The 11,559-nt window shown below is 42.0% G+C and overlaps 1 long non-coding RNA gene across 1 annotated transcript; it reads right to left on the reverse strand.

Moving 5' to 3' along the window:
• Window positions 1–5,614: 5,614 nt before the first annotated feature.
• Window positions 5,615–11,174, reverse strand: LOC108518976 (uncharacterized). The gene is made up of 2 exons (XR_001882494.1): window positions 11,036–11,174; window positions 5,615–7,450 (listed from the first exon to the last, which is right to left on the reverse strand). It is a non-coding gene; the product is annotated as an uncharacterized LOC108518976 (long non-coding RNA).
• Window positions 11,175–11,559: the final 385 nt, after the last annotated feature.

Raw genomic sequence — 11,559 nt, forward strand, 5'->3', positions numbered from 1 at the left:
CTCCCCTCCCCTCCCCTCCCCTCCCTTCCCTTCCCTTCCCTTCCCTTCCCTTCTCTTACTTACCTAGAACTCAGCAATCCAGAATGGCTACAAAGCAAGCTGAGATTGTATGGTGTTTGTGCCACTATATACATGTCAGATTACACATTGTATGATCAATATGAATTCCTATCCTTTAAGAATCGCCTCATGATTTTTAAGTTTCTGAACAGCTGAACGATTGTTGAAGATACTGTTACTTGAAAGGAGAAGAAATAAGGAGAAAAAAATGAATGGAGGGAATTGTTAGATGATATGTTAGAACAAACATTACATCATCAACATAGTGGGAGGGTAAAAGGGAGTTCCCCTAAGGCGCAAACAAAATTTCACCATCCCATTTATTTTTACTTTTAATTTAGTTCACAGACTTCAAAACCTGCTCATTATCACCAAATGCTCTTTCAAGTGATGAAGGGCTGAAAGAAAAACCGAAGTCACCTCCACACGATATATAAGAAATGTTGGCACATCCAGATCTTCCTAAGGAAAGAGAGTTAGACTACAGAAATGCTGAATGCAAGCCTTATCAATTGCATCCTTCCTTCCTTCCTTCCTTCTTCCCACTCATAATACACGCATATGCCCCTTGTATGTTAGGAACATTGTACTGTAGGGAATGTATAAAAACTCTAAGTTAATTCTTCTCTGAGGGCTTGCTATCAGCGAGGTACAGGGTTAAAGTACAAATACTTGATTATCACTTGACCACACCCCAGTGAGGAAACTGAGGCTCAAGAAATTTAAGTAAAGTTCTGAAAGACATACAGCTTGCAAACAACAGAGATGGGATTTAAAACAAGGTTGTTTATTAACCACTGGGCTCCACCATCTGACAATGGGGAGTAAATAGTGATCCCTGGAAATAAATGACCCCCATTTTCTTAAAGGGCAGAGATCAGTTGAGAAAAATAGCCACTTTGATGGTATAGACCTGGAGTGTGTGGAGGACCTTTGCACTATGAAGAATGGAATTGCTGGGCCCACTGATGTCGCTTAATAATTGACAGATGGCCTAAGTGACTCACATGCAACTCAAATTTCAGGTCTGGAAAGGCCATGGGCTAATGTGGAAAGGAGGTTCATCCCTGGGCAGCTTCTGTGGCCAACCACCCTGTTTAGACAGTTCTCTGTTCATGGAGAGCTCTCTGCTACAGTAAGCAAAATGTGCACAACCTGATCCCAACTTTTATTATACGCCAAGAGGCTGTCTGTCACCAAATCATACCTGCCTGGGCAATGTGCTCTGTATACAGATCTCCATCAGTCACACAACAGGTGCTTAATTCTTGGTGACAAAAGGTGACCTCAATTTCTTTAAAGATATAGCAAGCCCTAAGGATCCAATTATATGGGGATTGGGCCAAGTGATCCCAGAGGCCCTGCCTTCTACTATTTTGAGATAGTTACAAAATGCAGATAAAGGAATTGGAAAACAGAAATACGTAAACTGGGAGAAGAGAGAGAGAGAGAGAAATTGACTTCTGAAATTATTAGCCTGTCAACATAACATATGGAGAAATACAGCAACCATTGATGAAAATATCAAGTTGTCAGCACTTAAACAGAATGCTGAGAAAGCACTAAGCTGTACAACCATATAACACACCAAGCGTCTTGGACTAACACAATTTCCTTATGAGACAAAATGGCAGATGATGAAGCTGCAAATGCTTTGCCTCCACCCTTCAGTGAGACCAGGCTAAGCAGGTGGGCCTGAGTACTAGATACCTGGGGAAAGGTTAGACTCCTTGGGAGTAAGCTTGGGGAGTTTGCCAAATCTTTGGGAATGGTTCATTCTTTAGCATTACAGGACAGTCACAAGAACCTAGAACAGGAGCTTCTTGCCTTCACCTTGCAGACCTGGGGTTATCGCTTTTTTGTGGTCTCCTGGCTCTGGGTGTAAAGTCAGAGGCCAACACTTACTGAGTAAGTGTTCGATAACACTGGTTGATGGAAATAGTAGGCGCTCTGTAAGTACCTGCTCTTTGAGTCATTAATGCTTGAAAACACAGTATTTAGTCATAATACTCCACCTCACTACACTAAAGCCAAAACACAGTGTCCACATTTCTGATTTAGGGAGAACATTCGTCATTTTAAAGAAAAGTATATAAATACCACAACCTTCAAAATTATTGAGACTTTTGACATTAAAAGCAATACAGAGTCATTGTAGAAAAATCGTAAAATACTTAAAAACAGGCCAGGCGCAGTGGCTCATGCCTGTAATCCCAACACTTTAAGAGGCCAAGGAGGGCAGATCATGAGGTCAAGAGATCGAGACCATCCTGGCCAACATGGTGAAACCCTGTCTCTACTAAAAATACAAAAATCAGCTGGGCATGGCGGTGTACGCCTATAGTCCCAGCTACTCAGGAGGTTGAGGCAGGAGAATCGCTTGAACCCAGGAGGTGGAGGTTGCAGTGAGCTGAGATCGTGCCATTGCACTCCAGCCTGGGCAACAGAGCGAGACTCCATTTCAAAAAAAAAAAAAACTAAAAAATATAAAGAACCAGAAACAAGCACCTGTAATCTCATAATTCTACCACTTAGAGATAATGAGTTAACATTTTAGTGTATTTCTTTCCAATTTTTTCACATATATACACACACATTCATACATATTTAAAATTATAAATATGTGGAAAATATGGCTGTATATCTATGTCTTTTTCACGGAATGTTATAGATTGGGCATTTTCACTGATCAACAGCCATCTCTGAAAATGTGATTTTTACATAGCTACACAGCACTCCATCAACCGAATGGACTATGATGAACTTAAGTATTTCCTCATTTTGTATACTGGGGATTTTCCTATAGTCTAAGGAATGCTTCAGTGAACATGCTTATCCATAAATCATTCTACACACTTCTGATTATTTTGTTAAGATAAATATCCACAAGCAGAATTACTAGGACAAGGGAATATAAACACTTTTATGGCTCTTGTTATACATTTCTCAAAATATTTTTTGAATTATTCTTTTCTGCATCTCTATTTTATTTTAGATTCAGGGGGTACATGTACATACGCATCGGTATATTGCAAAACAGTGGGATTGGGCTTCTAGTGTATCTGCTACCCAGATAGTGAACATAGGCCAGGTGCCGTGGCTCTCATGTGTAATCCCAGCACTTCGGGAGGCCGAGGCAGGCGGATCACTTGAGGTCAGGAGTTTGAGATCAGCCTGTCCAACATGGCGAAACCCTGTCTCTACTAAAAATACAAAAATTAGCCAGGCATGATGGCGCATGCCTGTAGTCGCAGCTACTGAGGAGGCTGACGCAGGAGAATCCCTTGAACCTGGTGGGCGGAGGTTGCAGTGAGCCAGGATCGTGCCATTTCATTCCAGGGTGGGCGACAGAGCGAGACTCCATCTCAAAAAAAAAAAAAAGATAGTGAACATAGTACCTAACAGCCTAACAGGTAATTTTTGAACCCTTGCGCCTTTTCCATTCTCCCCACTTTGGAATCCACAGTGTCTATGATTTCCATCTTCATGCCCAAGGGTACCCATTGTTTAGCTCCCACTTGCAAGTGAGAACACATGGTATTTGAGATCAAAAGGAAGTTATGGAGAGAAATAACACGTTTGGTTTTGTGTTTTTAGCCCTATTGCCTCCTTTTGTCCAGCCCAGGCCAGTATACTCATTTGTCATCTTTAGGGCTATTTGTCCTGTTGATTGTGCCCTGCATCTCAGGAGAACTCACCCTAGAGAGGTCTCTGTTATCGATGGTCTGTGTTGCTTCGTTCACACGTGGGGCCTGCGATCCGGGGTCCTGTGCATCCTGATGCACCCTTTGTGGAAACAGGAATTGCTCTGCAGAGAGTTGGTTTCAAGGCTAGAACAAACCCTACAATCATTGGCCTATTGTCTAAAAAGGTAAGTAAAAATACACAAGAAAGATTGATTCCATTGAATGCAAAATCCTAAATTACTTCCTGGCCCTTTGGAAGTATTTCTACACAGCTCTTCCCAGCATTCTAGCAGATTTCAGGAAACTCAAGGGACATTCTTAGCCACAGAAAAAGTTGCTGAATCCAAAAAACTCAATGAGGATCATTTTCAAATACAGTGTTCTGTTATATGCAACGATAACCTGAAGTTAGGATTATTTCAATTGTTTCTTTTATGTAGTAAAATACTAAGTTCGCTGTTTACTTTAAAAGGTAGGTGGGATTTCTAATTTCATTTAATCTGATGATTAAAATAATCAGATTTTGCTCTTTTTTTCTGAAAATTTACTTTGCAATGAGCACAGACTATATTCACGTTAATCATAAATACTCTCCTCCCCTTTCCAGGTAAGTTGAATTTTAATTATTATAATAGGTGGATTTTCTTAAGTGTTTCTCCTTATCCTTTCTTATGGCCTACTTTCTCATCTTACCTTACTTTTTCCCCCTTCGTCTTCGATATGATACAAAACATATTCTGAAAAATTTAAGCAAAATAATTTAATATTATATGTAAACAGCATCACCAAATATATTACCACATTTCAGGAACTTGGATGGAAGTTCCTGCTGATAGATTCATGGAGTCAAAAGAAAAAAAAAAAAAGATTTAGCTGGGACCTTGGGATATTCAACATAATTCCCTCATTTCAGTAAGGAAACCGGAGCCCAGAGAAGTGAGTCTTTGGGTTTGTCATTTGATCAAGTGTACAGAGCAGGAGCAATAATAAACATAATAACTGACTTCTTTACAGCCCTTTACACTTTATAAAACACATTCACATTCAACATTTACAGGTATCGCCATTCTGGCCTTTCAGTAAATGAAACGCCCCTGTGCTCTATTTACCTCCAGGAGACCAATGTGGCTGATTTTATATTTGGTATTATTTCATTTATTGGCTGCTGCTGATGGCAGCACCCTTCGCCTGGAGACTCGGAGGCATTTAAGATGGATTCATGTATGAAACAGCAGGCTAACACTTTGGGTGGGCCGATGTTAAATGGAGAGTAACATATCCTGCCCTGCCAATGAAAAAACCACGGCCACATCTGAGGGGCAGAATCCCAGTGTCAGTGGGATTTGAAGGTTTGTAAAAAGCTGTTACTGGTCACATCTGCCATTTGAGACTCCAAGGACCAGATTAAATCTCAAAGAAACCCAAAGTTGTGCCCTTCAATGGCCAAGGGTGGGTTTCTCCAATGAAAGCATCAAATTGGATGTCTTTGTCAGTTATGTCTTCATGGAAGGTGATGGTAAGGACTCACATGGCATCATAAAATAACATTAATCATGACCAGGCGTGGCGGCTCACGCCTGTAATCCCAGCACTTTGGGAGGCCGAGGCAGGTGGATCAGGAGGTCAGGAGTTCGAGACCAGCCTGACCAACATGATGAAACTCTGTCTCTACTACAAATGCAAAAAAATGCCTATAATCCTAGCTACTCAGGAGGCTGAGGCAGGAGAATCGCTAGAACCTGGGAGGCGGAGGTTGCAGTGAGCCGAGATCATTCCACTACACTCTAGCCTGGGTGACAGAGCAAGACTCTGTCTCAAATAATAATAATAATAATAATAATAATAATGTTAATCACTTATCTGAGATAGTTTTCCTATGAATTCATTGACATTTTCAACATTTAATTGAGCATTTCTGGTTTTCAGGTACAGAGGGAGGGATGTGGAGGAGAACAAGGCATGATGCTGTCCTGAAAGTGCTCCTGGTCTGGTGGGCACATCTGTCCTGCCACGTCTCCAGGATCTATCTTGAGTTGTTGCAGTGCTGCACTTCCTTGTAGATGATGGCACAGTTCATTATGACTCTTCGGAATATCTCAGCCTTTTCATCCATGTAGTGAGTTTTGCATCGGACATTTACTCTTTAGCAGGGTGGATTGGTTTCTTAGAACTGTCATAACAAATTACCACAAACGGAGTGGCTTAAAGCAACACAAATTTATTGTCATCATTCTGGAGGCTAGAAGTCCAAAATCAAGGTGTCACCAGGGTCAGACTCTTCCTGACGGCTCTAGGGGAGGGTCAGTCCCATGCCTTTCTCTTAGCTTCTGGTGTGGCTCACAGCCCTTGACATTTTTTGGCTTGCAGATGCATCACTCCAATCTCTGTCTCAATTGTCACACCATGTTCTCCTTATGTCTCTTCCTTGCTTCTCATAAGGACACCAGTCATGTTGGCTGAGGCCCACCCTAATTCACTGTCACCTCATCTTTGCTTGATTACATCTATAAGACCGTATTTTCAAATAAGGTCACATTCACAGGTACCGTGGGTTGGGTCATAAACAGAGCTTTCTAGGGGGTACAATTTCACGCATAACAGGGGATTTGATTCATCCAAACCCTTTTTCAGCAGAGACAGTAAAAGTACTTTCCCCTTCAGCTGCCAGATTGCAGTTTCATATGGCTGTGCTCACAATAAAGCAGAAAGACCACGGTTCCTTGAGCTCCAGAGTGGGCCACGGATGGTTAAAACAATGTGGAACATGTTTTAAGGGGAGAGAGGACAGAGCAGCCTAAAGTGGTCCTTCCAATAAGTGACACTGCGTGTGTCCCTCTCGCTTTCATCTTTATGTGTGTATCACACATTATCCTTCATCCTAATGTCTTTTTCTCCTTGTTCCAGTGAAGCGGCAAAGACAGTAAAAGTGCTGAGCTCCTGCTGTAAGTCAGGTGACATTCATGCCCCCCAATCCATTTGGGCCTCTCACTGTCCATTCTTTGTGACAGGGGTTGCAGCCACTGTCCTGATAGACCCTGTTTTGCTACTCTTAATTGTGTGTGAACGGCCTACCTGCTAGAGCTTTCATTTAGGCAGCAGAGTGCACATCTTGTTTCCATTTCCATCATTTGCACTGGAAGTGCTTTTTCCCCCTAATGAATACATAGTCATAAAGAATCCAGTTCAGCCTGTCGTGCTGTTATCACTGGCATCAGCTAGAAGGCTGGCAAGTAATGATCCCACCTGGAAGCGCACAAAGCAGTCAGCTCCTGTGCTCTGTACCATGTAACTCACCCATACCGCATCCCTCGTTCATTCCAGCATGGCTCCTTCTTCACATGTGGTGTTGTTTCTGTTTCTACTGATTCTATGTGATGCCTTGCTTGACCCAACATCATGAATGGAAATTTTTGATGGGCCTAATCCCTTCACTCTGCATTTTCCAGGTAAGGTGTTGGTCTCAACAGGAGCTAAAGTTGTGCTGGGAAAGGACAGCCATGACAGAGAAGTTTTCCTCTCCCCTTAGGTGGTCCCCAGCAGAGAGGCAGGAAGGTTTATGCACAAAACTATAGGAAGAATGATTGCCTTTTCTTGCCATCAGAAATTGTGACTTACCTTCTTGTGGCAAGTGGCACTTCAATAGGTGTTCTAAAGACACATTCATCATAGTCCCTGCTCACTGGTGACATAATACCTAATATGAACTGCAAGGACAAGACAAGCATATAAAGAACATTTAGGCAACTAAACAAGTATACTAAAAAATCTTTAGATTGTATGTAGGCAAAAGGAAACTGCATTTTCTGATAAATGAATACAAGTCGTAAGAGTTCTTTTGGGGAGGAATGGCCATCTTTCTTCCAGTTACAGAAAATTTTGTAGTGAAGTAATTTTTAAAAAATCTTTATATCGGCCGGGCGCGGTGGCTCAAGCCTGTAATCCCAGCACTCTGGGAGGCCGAGATGGGCGGATCACGAGGTCAGGAGATCGAGGACCATCCTGGCTAATACGGTGAAAACCCCCGTCTCTACTAGAAAAAATACAAAAAACTAGTCCGGGCGATTGAGGCGGGCGCCTGTTAGTCCCAGCTACTCGGGGAGGGCTGAGACAGGGAGAATGGCGTGGAACCCAGGAGGCGGAGCTTGCAGTTGAGCTGAGATCCGGCCAGCTGCCACTCCAGCCTGGCGGCAGAGCAAGACTTCCGTCTCAAACAAAAAAAAAAAATAATCTTTATATCCTAATTCATTTAGTAACAAATTAAGTGTATAGTTAAGACTCTCAGTTTCAAGTGAGAGAAATGAAACTCAAATAAGGGCAATATATTTGTTTATGTACCTGAAAATGCTTAGGCTAAACATAGTGGCTCATGCATGTAAGTCAGTTACTTTGGGAGACCAAGGTGGGAAGATCACTTGAGGCCAGGAGTTCAAGACCAGCCTGGGCAACATAACATGACCTCATCTCTACAAAAAAAAAAAAAAAAAAAAAAAAAAATCGCTGGGCACAGTGCATGCCTGTAGTCCCAGCTACTTGGGAGGCTGAGGCAGGAGAATCATTTGAGCCTAGGAGTTGAGGCTGCAGTGAGCCATGACTGCATCACTGCACTCTAGCTTGAGCAACAGAACAAGACCCTGTCTCTAAAAGAAAGAAAAAAAAAGTTCAAGGGTGGTTCCAGATCCTTGAAAAATGTCTTCAGGAAAATTTTCCAGGCTTTTTAGCTTTGCCTTCCTCTCTCTTGATTTCATTCTCAAGCAGGCAATCACTATTTTTTGACAAGATGTCCACCAGAAGCTCCAGGCTAATTTTCTATAGGTTTAACCACCCCGGAAGAGAATTTATCCTTTCCAAAACTTCTAGCATAACCCCTGGGGCTGACAATATTGGTTCTGATAAGCTCAGCATGTAACACATACTCATTCCTGAACCACCAGCATGGTTAAAATTCTTATTGACCAGACTTGGACCACATGCCCCACCCCTGGGGTTAGGGATAAGAGTCAACCCCACCAGAAAACAGAGACTGAGAGTCAGGGAGGGGTGGTTCTTTAAAAGAAAACTAGGGTCTTGGTATCACAGGAGGAAGTGGATGTTGATCAAGCCAAAGCCCCAGATGCCCATGACACTATACAGAAAGAATGCACATTGTTCTGAGATGCTGATTAAGAAATACAAATCAACCTCAGCTTTTTAAAGTAATTTTAAAAGAGGTCAACTTGCAGTGTCTTTCATGGAATTTCTGATTACTTTGAGCTAGTAATCGAGTCAACAATAAATTCTTTGTTTCTCTTGCAAACCCACATTGTCCAGGAACATTTCCTGTTAATACCTATTTTAGAGTATTACATGAGTCTTGAGCCTTTCTTTCAGGAATAAAGGTAACAAACTGACAGAGATAAAAAACAAACAAACAAAAAGTGGTGGGGTAATTTAAAAATTTTTATATCATAATTTTCTTCAGTAGGAAATTCTATATGGCTGAGTGATTTTTGAACAGAGAGCAAATAATTATTTATATATATTTTTTTCTTTTTTTTTTTCTTTTTTTTGAGACAGAGTCTCGCTCTGTTGCCCAGGCTGGAGTTCAGTGGCGCGATCTTGGCTCACTGCTGCAAGCTCCGCCTCCCGGGTTCATGCCATTCTCCTGCCTCAGCCTCCTGAGTAGCTGGGACTACAGGTGCCCGCCACCACGCCCCGCTGATCTTTTGTATTTTTAGTAGAGATGGGGTTTTACCGTGTTAGCCAGGATGGTCTTGATCTCCTGACCTCGTGATCCGCCTGTGTCGGCCTCCCAAAGTGCTGGGTTTACAGATGTGAGCCACTGTGCCCAGCCTAGATTTTTTTAAAAAGATAAAAAGCAATCACTATGTTTAGTACATGCAATGAAAAAAATATGAAAGAAACTCTCTCATGGGCTAGATACTGCCATTTTCCGGGATGGCACTGTAATGTCTATCTCCAGTTCTAATTTTCTTTTTCACCTCAAAATTTTAGTATTCACTTTGACTTGTATTTGATTTGTTGGATCCTTAATAATGGCTAAATTTAATTCCACTTTTCTTTCATTAGAATCAGGGCCAGGTTTTAAAAGAAATCCACACACTATAAACTCAAAAACCAAGTTGTATTAAAAGTCAGATTTTTGACTGCATGGAGAGTCAGCGCCCTAACCCCTGCATTAGTCACAGGTCAACTGTATATGTGTACACATGCACATACATCTAGTGTTTATATATATATTCAAATGTACATACACGTTTGCTGTGTTTTTCATAATGTAATGAGCGCTTCCTATGCAGCAGGCACTGTGTTGTATGGGAGACCATCTTTGCCTCATGGAGCTTACATTTTAGTTGGGGAGATCATGACAAACAAATGAATAAATACATCAACCAGATGATTAAAGACCATGATCAGAGCCATGTAGAAAATAAACAGGGTGGTGAGACAGACAAAAGCTGGGAGAGCCTATTGTAGGTGGAGGTCAGAGAACCTCTCTGAAAAGGTGACATCTTCAGTAGGACAGTAGGGCCTCACGGAGGTGAATGATGGGTCACTACAGCAGAACAGAAGGCAGGCCAGTGTAATTGGGGTGGGGTCAGTGGAGTAGGCAGGAGACAAATTAAGCAGGGCTTCATAAACCATGGTAGAAATATAAATTCGATTCTATATTTCCAATATAGAAATATTCATCATGAAGGGATTCATGAAGTCATGAAGGGATTCATAGCCAAGAAGTGGCATAACCTGATTCAAATATTAAAATGGTCACTTGTGCTCCTATAGAAAGAATGTGTGTCTCTATGAGAAATAAAATAGAGGCTTAAACAGGAAAGAGATTCCTCTAACATAAAAGCATTGTGGACGGGGTTAAGGATCCCAGATGGGCCCAACAGCTCCACGTCCATCAGAAACCTAGTCTTCTCTATCACCCTACCCCATTGTCTTAGAAAATGGTTCCCATCCACAGACGTGCAAGATGGTGAGAGCAATTCCTGACATTTTGTCTGAGTTCTGGACTATAAAAGAGAGGGAGCAAAAGAAGACAGAAGTGTTCCCATCCCGTCCAAATCAGCTTCCTTGAAGCATCCTCTTTCAAAGTTACACAAAACACTTCTGCTTACATCTCATTGGCCAGAATTTAGTTACATGGTTACACTTAGCAGGGGAGGTGAGGAAACATGGTGTTTCACTTATGATGTCTATGTTAGTAAGATACTTACAGCTATCAGAACAAACAACCAAAATACGCTTAATGGCTCAAACATGATACAGGATTGCTTCTCACTCACATGAAGTCCAAAATGATGTTCTGGATTGGCAAGTGGTTTTCCTTCAAGCAGGGATCTAAGGACCCAGGTTTCTTCTATCTTGTGCCTCTTTCATCTTCAATACTCGTCTTCCAATTTCTTGTTACTTATCTGCATTAAGCTGTGGAAAGATAAAGAGTATAGAGAACCATCATGGGTTTCTGTAGGCCAGGACTATAGAAGTGTGAGTAGAAGGGACACATCGCTTCAGCTCACTAATGGCCAGAACTCAAGCACACAGTGCACATAACCACAAGGGAGGCTGAGAAATGGCATCTGGTTGTGCCAAAGAAGAAGACCTGGGCTCATGGCATGACCAGCCAGCAGCCTCTAGCACTGGGGAAATGAGTCCAGCCAAAAACTAGGGTTCTGTTACCAAGAAAGAACCTTGGGAGATAGGTGGCAGTTTGTGTCACAGGAGGCAACAGTGAAAACAGAAGACCGGTTCCACTAAAGAGCTAGCAAGCAAATAAATACTTGCCATCTGCCAGCAATGAGAGGGCAAG

The sequence above is a fragment of the Rhinopithecus bieti genome, unplaced genomic scaffold, assembly GCF_001698545.2.
Source record: "Rhinopithecus bieti isolate Rb0 unplaced genomic scaffold, ASM169854v2 scaffold_46259, whole genome shotgun sequence".
NCBI classification, from domain to species: domain Eukaryota; kingdom Metazoa; phylum Chordata; class Mammalia; order Primates; family Cercopithecidae; genus Rhinopithecus; species Rhinopithecus bieti.